The sequence below is a fragment of the Neovison vison genome, chromosome X (assembly GCF_020171115.1).
Source record: "Neovison vison isolate M4711 chromosome X, ASM_NN_V1, whole genome shotgun sequence".
Classification (NCBI taxonomy): Eukaryota; Metazoa; Chordata; class Mammalia; order Carnivora; family Mustelidae; genus Neogale; species Neogale vison.
Window position 1 is genome coordinate 33109187 of NC_058105.1, and position 11130 is coordinate 33120316.

The 11130-nt window shown below is 43.1% G+C and overlaps 1 protein-coding gene across 1 annotated transcript in view; it reads right to left on the reverse strand.

Annotated features, from left to right (window-relative positions):
* PLS3 (plastin 3) overlaps window positions 1–8454 on the reverse strand; it is an 84741-nt gene extending 76287 nt beyond the window's left edge. Inside the window, exon 1 of the mRNA XM_044234473.1 lies at window positions 8357–8454. The gene's annotated coding sequence lies outside the window, so the exon portion shown is untranslated. The remainder of the gene's footprint in view (window positions 1–8356) is intronic.
* Window positions 8455–11130: the final 2676 nt, after the last annotated feature.

Sequence of the window (11130 nt, forward strand, 5' to 3'; positions counted from 1 at the left end):
ATTCTCCTTTATCCTGCTTTGCACCTGTTAAGTAGATCAGAGGAAACCAAAATATTTCCAAGACATATACTTTACCTAAACTAGCTTCAGTTTAGAGTCAAATACCATACACTATATAAAGAGCAGTCTTTTTTTTTTTTTTTTTTTTGGGAATACCACTGTTTGAAATCAAGGCCTATTTTTGCTTAAGCCCATGTTTAAATTTCAGAGATTGTCAAAGAACTTCATCTTTAAAAACAAAAACCTTGCAATTTCTCTTCTATTCTTTATCTCAAAGAACTAATCAGAGTTGCAAAATGGTTTTTGCAAGGATATTCACCGAAGCATTATCTATAAGATACGGAAACAATATAAACTTGCAACAACCTAGAATTAGTGAAAGAAGTTATTAAATACCCATTATATGGAATATCATATAGTAATTTTAAAATTTTTCAGAAATATTTGATTACTAAGGGACCTAGGTGGGTCAGTCGTTAAGTGTCCGGTTAAGTGTCTGCCTTCGGCTCAGGTCATGATCCCGGGGTCCTGGGATCGAGCCCCACATTGGGCTCCCTCCCTCCTCAGTGGGAAGCCTGCTTCTCCTTCTCCCACTCCCCCTGTTTGTGTTCCCTCTCTTGCTCTCTCTGTGTCAAATAAATAAATTAAATCTTTTTTATTTTTTTAAAGATTTAATTTATTTATTTGACAGAGAGAGATCACAAGCCGGCAGAGAGGCAGGCAGAGAGAGAGAAGGGAGCAGGCTCCCCGCCGAGCAGAGAGCCCCATGCGGGCCTCATCCCAGGACCCTGAGATCATGACCTGAGCCAAAGGCAGCGGCTTAACCCACTGAGCCACCCAGGCGCCCCTAAATAAATTAAATCTTTAAAAAAAATTTGATTACAGGAGTACGTGGGTGGCTCAGTTCATTAAGCATCTGACTTCTGCTCAAATCGTGATCTTGGGGTCCTGGGATCCAGCCTCCCCTCCCAGCTCCATGCTCAGCATGGAGTCTGCTTCTCTCTCTCTCTTTGCCCCTCCCCCAGCACATGTGCACTCTCTCAAATAAATAAAATCTTTAAAAAAATTTTTGATTACATGAAAACATGTAGTAGTAAGTGAAAAGAATGGAATACAAACTGTATGGTTCCAACTTTTAGAATATGTAACTTTTACACTGGAAATAGATTAAAAAATATGAGCAGGTGGTACAATTATGAATAATTTTAATTTTCTTCGTTATAAATCTTTTATATTTTCCTCTAAAATGTTTACAATGATTTTGTATTTTTTAACTCAAAAGGTACTTGATTTGACATACCATCCTCTTTACACAAATCTCTGGTTAGGGAAGTTTCCCATCTTTGGCTTATACCTATAAATATATTCCAGTTTCCTTTTTTTTTCTAGGAAAAAAAATGCTGGAACACTTTGACTTAGGATCAGACACCAAATATGTAGGTTGTGTGCTACTTAAGATACTTCTCTAGTAGATTAACTAAATTTTGACCAATATTTTAACTAAATATTGACCATTGTAGAATTTCCCATCATGTTTACTCTAGAAAACACTATGCAGTCTATCATGGTAATTCTCTCTGACCTGAAATACAAGCTCCCAAATGTCAAAAAGAATGATAAGAAATGACAAAACTGGAAGTACACAAGCTGATTAAGAAATACAGAGAAAAAGCCTACAGATTACATTAATCTATGAAAGATAATGTATTACTCAGTGTCAACAGCAGAATGTCAATCTGAGTGCAACACTATGTAATTAGAGTATATAATAAATATTCAAAACTATCATACTGACCTCACAAATTTTATTTTATTGAAGAGGAAAACTATATATATTATATAAAAATTACATATCTACAAGCAGCTTAAAAGAATCAGAGTTCGCTTTTCAAAAAAAGCGCTACAAGATTACAAAAAATAACTTGCTACTGAATCTTTTAAACCAAAGACAGCAGAAAGAAGAGCTCAGACTTTATAAAAGAAATTGACTTCTATGAGCAAAAGGAACCCACTCTTCAGAACTAGTCACATGATACCAAGTTATTTCAAAAGTTCTTTCACTCAGATGTTTCTGCTTATTTCAATTCAGCACTATCACTTTACCAATGATATCTTCACAAATACTATCAAATACCATATGACTTCACTCATGTGTGGAATTTAAGAAACAAAAGGAACAAAGGAAAAAAGAGAAATGAAAGAGAAGTCTCTTAAATGTGGACAACAAACTGGTGGTCGCCAGAGGAGGGATGGGGAAAACAGGTGAAGGGGATTAAGAGTACATTTATGGGGACGCCTGAGTGGCTCAGTTGGTTGAGCGTCTGCCTCTGGCTCAGGTCATGATCGCAGGGTGTTAGGATTGAGTCCCTCTCCCTCTGCCCTTCCCCCTGCTTGCACTTTCTCTCTCTCTCTGGCAAATAAAAAAAATAAAATCCTTAAAAAAAAGAGTACATTTAATGGTGATGAGCCCTGAATAATGTATAGAAGTATTGAATCACTATATTGTACAGCTGAAACTAATAGAACACTCTATGTTAACTATACTGGAATTTAATAAATAAGAACATAATTTTAACCAACGAGATAAAAAGGCATGGTAACTCAAAGAATGACAGAGTTAATGAACCATCATAGAATTGGCCAGATGACAATAAACACTGGAAATTAATCCAAGGTTAACAGTTTTAAGGGTGGGAGCTGAAAAGGACCCCTCTGGCAGCCAGCTATCCAATAGGCTTCTCAAATGCAGATCTACATTAACTTTTCATCTTTTCTGTGTTAATGAGGGCATACCAGTTAAATATACAGATTATCTCCTCCATTAGGAGCTTTTCCAAACCAGCACATCTTTAAAGGGCAATTATAAGGAGAAGCACTTGCTTTTTTGTGAGTTTTACACAAGACCTCCCATTATGGGCAGACACAAAACTAAGAATGAAGTAGGATAAGCCAACGGATTCTGTAAGATTACCAAAAAACACTAAAATACTGTTCAGTAGTTACTTCAGGAGGAGGAAAAATAAAAAACAAAGCCCATCACAGGAATGGCCTTCACAGGCTATCTGGCACAACATTTGAGGGGGAAAAAATAAGCAATCATTACATATAGGCTTTTATTCTTGTTATCAGCCAGAAATAGATTATGCCTGGCTTTATTTCTCCTTTGCTTGTAAACGTGGATAGCTGGAGAATCTCTACAGGCGAGTACAAATGGGGGGGAGACTTAAGTGATGAGGACTGTGCCATTTCTGCAAGCTCCTGTTAAAGTTTTAGTGTGTCAATGACAGACTACGACAGTACTTTGAGTTTATATAGCACCTGTCTGCTAAGAGCCACAGCTTACTTATCCTTTCAGCATGGCTGTGACATATACAGTTTGGAAACAGATGGCTTGATAAAGCAAAATCCAAACACGGACACAGGAGAACTTGTGTGATTTACCGACGATGGCCTATATGCCCAAACTGCAGAGGACGCCAAGCCCTCGGATTCCACATTTGATGCCTTTTCCAATAAACGACACTCCCTCCTTACCCTCAAACAACTTCTAGACCGTTAAGAAAAATTAAGCTTTCTTGTAACACAAAATCGGTAGGTTTAATGCACCAAAGTCCTCGCTAAGGAGTGATGTTCATGGTACCTCTATATTTTAAAGAACTAACATGAGTCATGGAATAGGCCACTGGTGATCATATCCTGCACGGCTACCAATTTGCTAACAAAGTAGTTAGCTTGGTTCTACACAGGTGCGTTAAAATTTGAAAAAATCAACTAATATTAACTGAAATAAGCCAGACTATGACTACTGGGGGAAACAAAAATCCCAGCAAACCAAAAACCCTGAGCCATGCTCTCACTTGTACGAATGACAAGATGCATAATGTACTCGATGTTAGTTATCAGTATAATAATTTTAAGTGACTTTCTCTAGGTCGAACTATAAGTCAGTAGCATAGCCTTGTCTAAAACTTAGTTCTTCTGAAAGCAAGGCCAATATGGTTTTCCCTTAGTATTTCAATTTTCACTTAAAAGAATGTTTTTTCATCCCTAAAACATTTTATACTAACATTTGTCTTTCAAGTGCTAAGATTAAGGCAAATTAGATATTACTAAACATATTGAATTTGACAGTGTCTTACCTTCATAACTACAGTGAGTTGGCCCCCAAAATTAGGATCTTCTGAGACTGACATTTCATGATTAGATAGTATTTTATATTTCTAAGCCATAACTGTAACCAAAGTTGTACCATAACTAAAAACAGCCAGTCCTGACCATTGGTATCTAAAACAGCTTCCAGGGAGCTCCTGGGTGGTTCAGTTGGTCTGCCTTCAGCTCAGTTCATGATCCTGGGGGCCTGGGAATGAGCCCCAGAGCCCCACCTTGGGCTCCCTGCTCAGTGGGGAGTCTGCTTCTCCCTCTCCCTCTGCCCCTCCACCCACTTGTTCTCCCTCAATCAAATAAATAAATAAAATCTTAAAAAAAAAACTTTCAACTGTGTAATGTATCTAAAAAGCTTCTGAAACCTCCCAACACACTAAATGAACATATATATATATATATATATATATATAGTAGATCACTCTCTAGAGAAATTACATGGACTCAAACCACGATCTAGCTGTTTTCGTTCAAACTGTGTTTTATTAGTTTCACACCTCAAATTCTTCCCTCTCTGCATTACTTTTAACCAACAGAAAAATTATCACATGAGCAAATATGAAATGATTTTAAAAACAGACACCCGAGTTGTCACATACCGATAGACACTTAGTTTCAGTTTTATGCCAGCTACTTTTGGAATCTGTGCTGAACAGCAAGAAGAGTTTAGCATTCACATGGTGCCTAGATGGTGCTCACAATACGCAACAGCAGATTCCGGAGTTGATCATATGTGGTAAGACTATCACGTCAGTCTATTTCTTGGAAAGGCAAGCAGAAATGATGTCTAAAACAGAACATGGAATAATGGAAAGTGGACTTTCTTCCTTTTTTTCCCTGTCAGTTTCACCAGAAAGAATCACTTTAGTTCTCAGGCAACATGGCCAACCTACCCCTTCTTTTCAGCAACAGTCATGTGGTTTGCCTAGGGGCAAAATTTCAATTGGTTTCTGATAGTGCCTTGGATACTGACATTCTGCCAGTATAAATAGTCAAGTCTAATGTGCATGTAACCATTTGTAGAAGAGATGTAATCTCAACCAAAATATTACTCACCAGTTATAATTAACCATCTACCCCAAATGTCATAAGCCCAGACATTTTTAGCAATGCAATCTAAATGATGGCATCAGACTGGAGACCCTGGACTTCAGTGTTGATTGTCTGTACTACGTCAAGGCAGAGCATAATTTGCTTGGCTCCCCACCCCGGATAAAGAGAGAGGTTGATAAATTGCTAGATCTAACAGTAGAGATTAAGAATTAGACTCACAACCCCCTAATCTTAATAAAAACCCAAGTTCATTAAATGATACCCCCCCATTAAGTCAGTAACAAAGTCAGTGGTTTTAAATGAGTGGACATTGGAAGACAAGAAAATGTTCCACAGACTAAGAGCTTAGTGATGATCCTGTTTTGACATGAGTTAATAATATTTCAAAAAGAGCTTATCTCCCTACCACTTTAACCTCATTTGATGGTTAGCTGTATTCTCTCTTGAGGTTACAATATGTATTAGGACTTCAATCTAAAATTCTATGATCACCTCACTTCCACTAGGGGGTTCTATCTACCAGTGTAGTTAATCTCAATAACTCAGGTGCTGCTTAATTCCACTTTGAGCAAATCTGTGCCACAAGGCTAGCCTTGAGGTCAGAACTCTATGCTTTCAAGGAGTTCTAGTAGTTAGGCTCAGAAACCCCAGCCCAGCACAAAAATGGAGCGCTCAAGTCATTCCGAGGCTGCAGGCTGCAGGCTGCGGCAGTAGACAGAGGGTTTTTTTGTTTTTGTTTTGTTTTGTTTTGCCTAATGCATACAAAACCAACATCTCTTAAATGTTCCCCGTTTTTTTTTAAATGTTCCCCGTTTCCTTTATAGCTGCCCTAGTTTCAAGGCTGAATATGTATCAACTGCATCCATTTTTGTAAATAAGTAAAGCTTTTAAACTTCTGACCTCAGAGACTCCTCTGCCCATTTCTATACTCTGCAAAATATAATCTGAATACCAGAACTGCCACCTTTTTCCAACAGCAATCTTAACTTGGGCCACATGGGCCGGTCCTGGTCATCACCAGAGCTGTTTCGGGGGCCTCTCATTATTCCATCAAGATATTGACAGGCAAAACCCAACTAGTTCGATTGGTCAGATTTAGAATCCACTGTTCTTGTGCCTCATTTCTGATCCAATTAATTGCAAACCACAAATAACCGGTGGTTAATTTTAGTCAAGAAATGATCCACCACCTTCAAGTAGATGCCTAATAAAGAGAACAGTTCAGTTAGAATATAGGCCAGAACCAGGAATATGGGTAAATTCTAATTATTTTAACACTATCTCTTGGACTATGGCTTCAAAACTATCATCTAGGGATGAAGTGTGTGTGAATTAAAGGTCGATTTTCCCAGAAAATAATTAGTAAGATATTTCTTAAATTTTGGAAAGCTATCAGGGAGATATATGTCCGGCACAAACAGATTTCAAGCCCTTATTTTAAAAACAGCTCCCGGGTTTTTTTGGATAAAATCAGAGCACCAAATTCCCTTTCTGTTCCCTTTCTACAAGTCCAAGTAGATTCCCTGGAGTAGAGGCTAGTTCACACTCTCCCTCTCTTTTTCTTTTTTTCTTTTATTGTGGTAGTTTTTGGAAAATGGGCTTCAGCCATTACATTCCAGTTTTCAAGGCAAAAGAAGTCATGTGAACATTACCCTAGGGGCATCAGAGACTTGGGGCACGTGATGCCAATCAGCAAGTGTGGGACTTAGGCCACTTCGCTGGAATTCACTGGAAACCACATCTCCAGGATCCAGTTGAGGCTCCCAAACACATTGTGACATCATTAAACTGGCCCGAGTGCTTACTTCTCAGGAGCTTGCCGTTTCACTTCACGTTTTCTACCTGCTGTGGGGCTAGCCCGGCTCTCTTCCCCATCCCACCCCTTCCCTCCTAACAGGTCGGGCACCCCCAGCATCCCCTCCATCGGATCCTAAATGGCGAGGCTCTCCAAGAGTTAGTTCTAAGCCCAATCTGCACCCCTGGGGATGGTGTGCATATCCGGCGGGGAGCAAGAAGCCGCGAGCGCGTCGGGCAAATGTCAGATAGCATTAACCCCACTCCACCTCCCAGCCTGGGATCCTCTGCAGTCCTGGAGCCGGGCCGGTGGAGCCGCCAGCGCGCTACCAGCAGTAGCGGCGGCGGCGGCAACTTTGGGACTGGAAGGAAGCCAGGGCGGGGGTGGTCAGCGTCCCCCCGCCTCTTATTGGAGCGCTTAAGTACTGCGGGTGGAGGAAAGTAAACAGCGGCAAGTGCAGCTGGGGGGCGGGGGCAGGAGAGATCACCCCCCCTCCCACCGCCCCTGCCGCCCTGGTATCCGGGAGCCCCAAGAGGTCCCGGGCTGCCACAGCCCCGACCGCGCGCTCGGAGCTGCAGAGCCAAAGGAGCCGAGCAGGGAGTGGACAGAGGGGTCCAGGGATATGGGGAACCGAGAGGTTCTGCCCCAGTGGCCCGGAGATCTTGTGCTACTGAAAGGGAAAAAAGTGCTTACTCATAGGGAGACGCGGTGCAATCGCTGCGCTCTCGCTAATGGCCAGGGAAGCAAGCGGGAGGCCGGCAGCCGGAGCCCGCCCGGCTCCTTCCCTGGGCCAAGGCAGCGGCTCAGAGCCCCGGAACTGGCGTGTGCCCGAGAGGTCACCCGAGGCGGGCGAGCGGGGGCCGGAGGCGTCGCAGGCTGCCGGCTCCGGGATTTCCTGAGTCCGGGGCGGGAGAGGGCGGGGGGCTAAGGGGAGGGTAGCAGTAGCTGAGGAAGGACGACACAGGGAAGTTAGGCGCTCGGTTTCCACTTCGGGGCCGCCGCCACGAAAGGGGAGGACTAGGGTAGGCGTCAAGGACTGCAGCCTCAGGTAAGCAACAAGTTACGAGCAACTAGCGAGAAAGCACCATCCCGGTGGTTAAGAGCAGAAAACGTGTTTGCGGCGGGTGGTCCTGGGGACATTGTCACTCCCACCCATCCTGGATGCCAACGACCCGCTTTAGCGCCGAAGGTGCCAGGACCGAAATTTCTGCAGCCTCCTCTCCGCGTCCCCCCGCGCGGGGCACGTTCCGGCTGAGGTTCCCGGAGATGCTCTCCGCTGGACCCACGCCTGCCCACGCCCCGGGAATCTGCTCCCGTCGTGCCCTGGCGTGCCCACAAAGCACTTACATAAAGTCGCAGAGTCCCGGATCTGGCCCGACAGCCTCCGACCGACGCACCCAGACAACTTCTGCCTCTTGGAATCTTTGCGGCAGTGGTTCTAAAGCCAGCGCTCCCTCCCTCCGCCCCTCGGCCGCCGCCATTGGCTCGGGTGGTGCTCACAGTCGGCCTGGGAACCTGGAAGGGGATTGGGCCGCGAGCCTGTCACATCAACTGGGTGGGGAGCCCGGAGAGGAATCGACAGGCACCCTGGAGGGATGGGGGCTCTAACTCTGCCGCAGGGAGCGAATACCGGTCCCTCGCTCCTGCTTCTCCCTCTCCCTGGCTAAAATGTACGAGATTAGAAGTCCACGGTGCCTGGCTCAGAATCATACGCAATAATAAAATAAAACAAAGTGGAATAAATGGAAAGGTAAGAATGTTGGGAATGGGCGTTTGAAAGTCACCAAGCCCCTATTTAAATCCGAGGGTACAGTTTCTCCCCGGAATGGTAAAGAGAGTCTCAGCCAAGAAGGACCATTTACTAGCAGTTTCGTCTGCGTGGATCAGCCCAGGTGTGAAACCTTAGCAATCTTCCCTTTTCCCTTCGGAGGTCTAGGGAGCAGAATATGGGCAGGACGGGGCTCTCGGGTCTTTGGTTTGGTGCCAAGTGAATTGTTGACCAAAATCATCTGTCAGTTAGGGTTGTCCATGCGGAAAACGCTGAGAGGTCGAGGTGGGAAGGAATGGTGGGAGTAACGGCGTTCCATTCGTTGGAAAATGGATGTCAATTTCTCATCAATCTCCTTCCACCAGAGAAAACTTGGGAGACATGCTCCTGCTTCCCAGAATACCTTTTCTGTTCCCCAGAGTCCCTTTTCTTCTTTACCCATGAGATTGCCTCCATCCATATCACAGCTAGCTTCTTGCGTTAATACACGGGGAGGTTTCCCATGCGTATCTGCATTCCAATCCTTTGGCTCACTCCAGGTCAGCTCGGAGGACCAGAGTTGGAGGGATTCTCCAGGGTCAGGACAAGTGATTGGCTTGTGGGACAGCTGTCCAAGAGAAAGTCTAAGCCTTTCCCTTTCCAGTCGTAACTATTTGGTTCAAGAAATGTGTACTTGGATTTTTTTTTTTTTACAAATTTAAAATTGGTTCAAATATATACCATTTTCCACGCATTTTGGGAAAAATGCTAAATTAAGAGTGACCTGAAAAATTGAATGCTCTTGTAAAGAAACCCCCACTTGATCTGCTATTATGAACTTCCTTAAAGAAATTAACCTGTAGTGAGTACCGGGACTTAAATGGGAAGGCGTTGAGGAGTCCATAGACTACCTAAAAGCTAGATAAGCGGAGAAGGATTTGGCACTGGCAAAAAAGCCTCGTTAAATATTTATTAATGATTAACCAACCAGAAGGACTTATGAAAGGCACAGGAAGGTGAAAAAGAAATGAGAGGACAACAGTGCTTTCAGAAACATTACATTTCTGTTACGAGAGAATTCATACCAGGTCAGGTTGGGGTCGCTGCAAAAAAACATATTTCAACATGTTGCTGTTAGCCTGACCCACACACATTGACAATAGGCTCCAGAATGAGATTTCTGACCCCCAATAATTGTCCGGAGGTTTGCTATGGTTTCTGGAATTCTTTGCACAGAATTTCTAGACACAGTAAACATGGTACTTTTTTTTTTTTTTAGAAAAGATTTTATTTATTTATTTGACAGAAATAACACAAGTAGGCAGAGAGGCAGGCAGAGAGAGAGAAGCAGGCTCCCTGCTGAGCAGAGAGCCCGATGCGATGCGGGGCTGGATCCTAGGACCCTGAGATCATGACCTGAGCCAGAGGCAGACGCTTAACTGACTGAGCCACCCAGGTGCCCTTGGTACTCCTAACTTTTGTCTGTGAGTCACCACAGAAAACTTCCACCTGCTTTTAGACTTAGACTTAGCAATTTCCTGAAGGAACTTGGGAAGCATCGTTTTTGAGGATGGATATATTTGCCTCATTTACTTAATTTTCTACTTTAGTTTATTTTTCAAGTTTTGGAATTTAGAGTAACTCAAAATATTAAGAGTCCTATGCATATCCTCTTTTTGCTTTCTCAACCAGAGAAACTTCCGTCGAAACGTTAATAAAAGTCTTTGTTCACCACTAATGCTGCAGATGTCAGACTTCAGCCAAGAGTTTGTTGCTGAGAAACATCACTTTAATGGCAGTGCAGTGGTCTATAGTCTGAAAGCTTCAGGGTGTCCAAGCGGGGCCCTACTCATGATCTCAAGAGAAAAAAAGGTGCCTTAAACACGGAAGCACCTCTTTGGATGCTAGTTGAGATTTCTAGGTAACAAGCTCAGCAGTATAATCCAGGTCAAACTGCGTTTTATTTTATTTTTTTAAAAGGTTTTATCTGTTTATTTGACAGAGAGAGCCAGAGAGCACTAGCGGAAGATGACAGAGGGAGAAGGAGAAGCAGACTCCCTGCTCCCTGATGAGGAACTCAATCCCGGGACTCCAGGATCATGACCTGGGGGAAGGCAGATGCTGAACCACCTGGGCATCTGGGTAGAATTGCATTTTCATGAATATTATTAAAATAGGCATTTTGGTGTAACTAAGCTACCTTTGTGTTGCCCCAAATCTGAAAGATATCTTCAAAGATTAGCATTTTCTCTAAGAAAGTAGCCTCAGACTCGAAGATTTATTCAAACTGCATTTCTTTCTGATCTTGCACAGCATCAATTTAACTCCCACAGGATCATTCATAGACAAACCTTGAATTGGTCATTTTTCTATC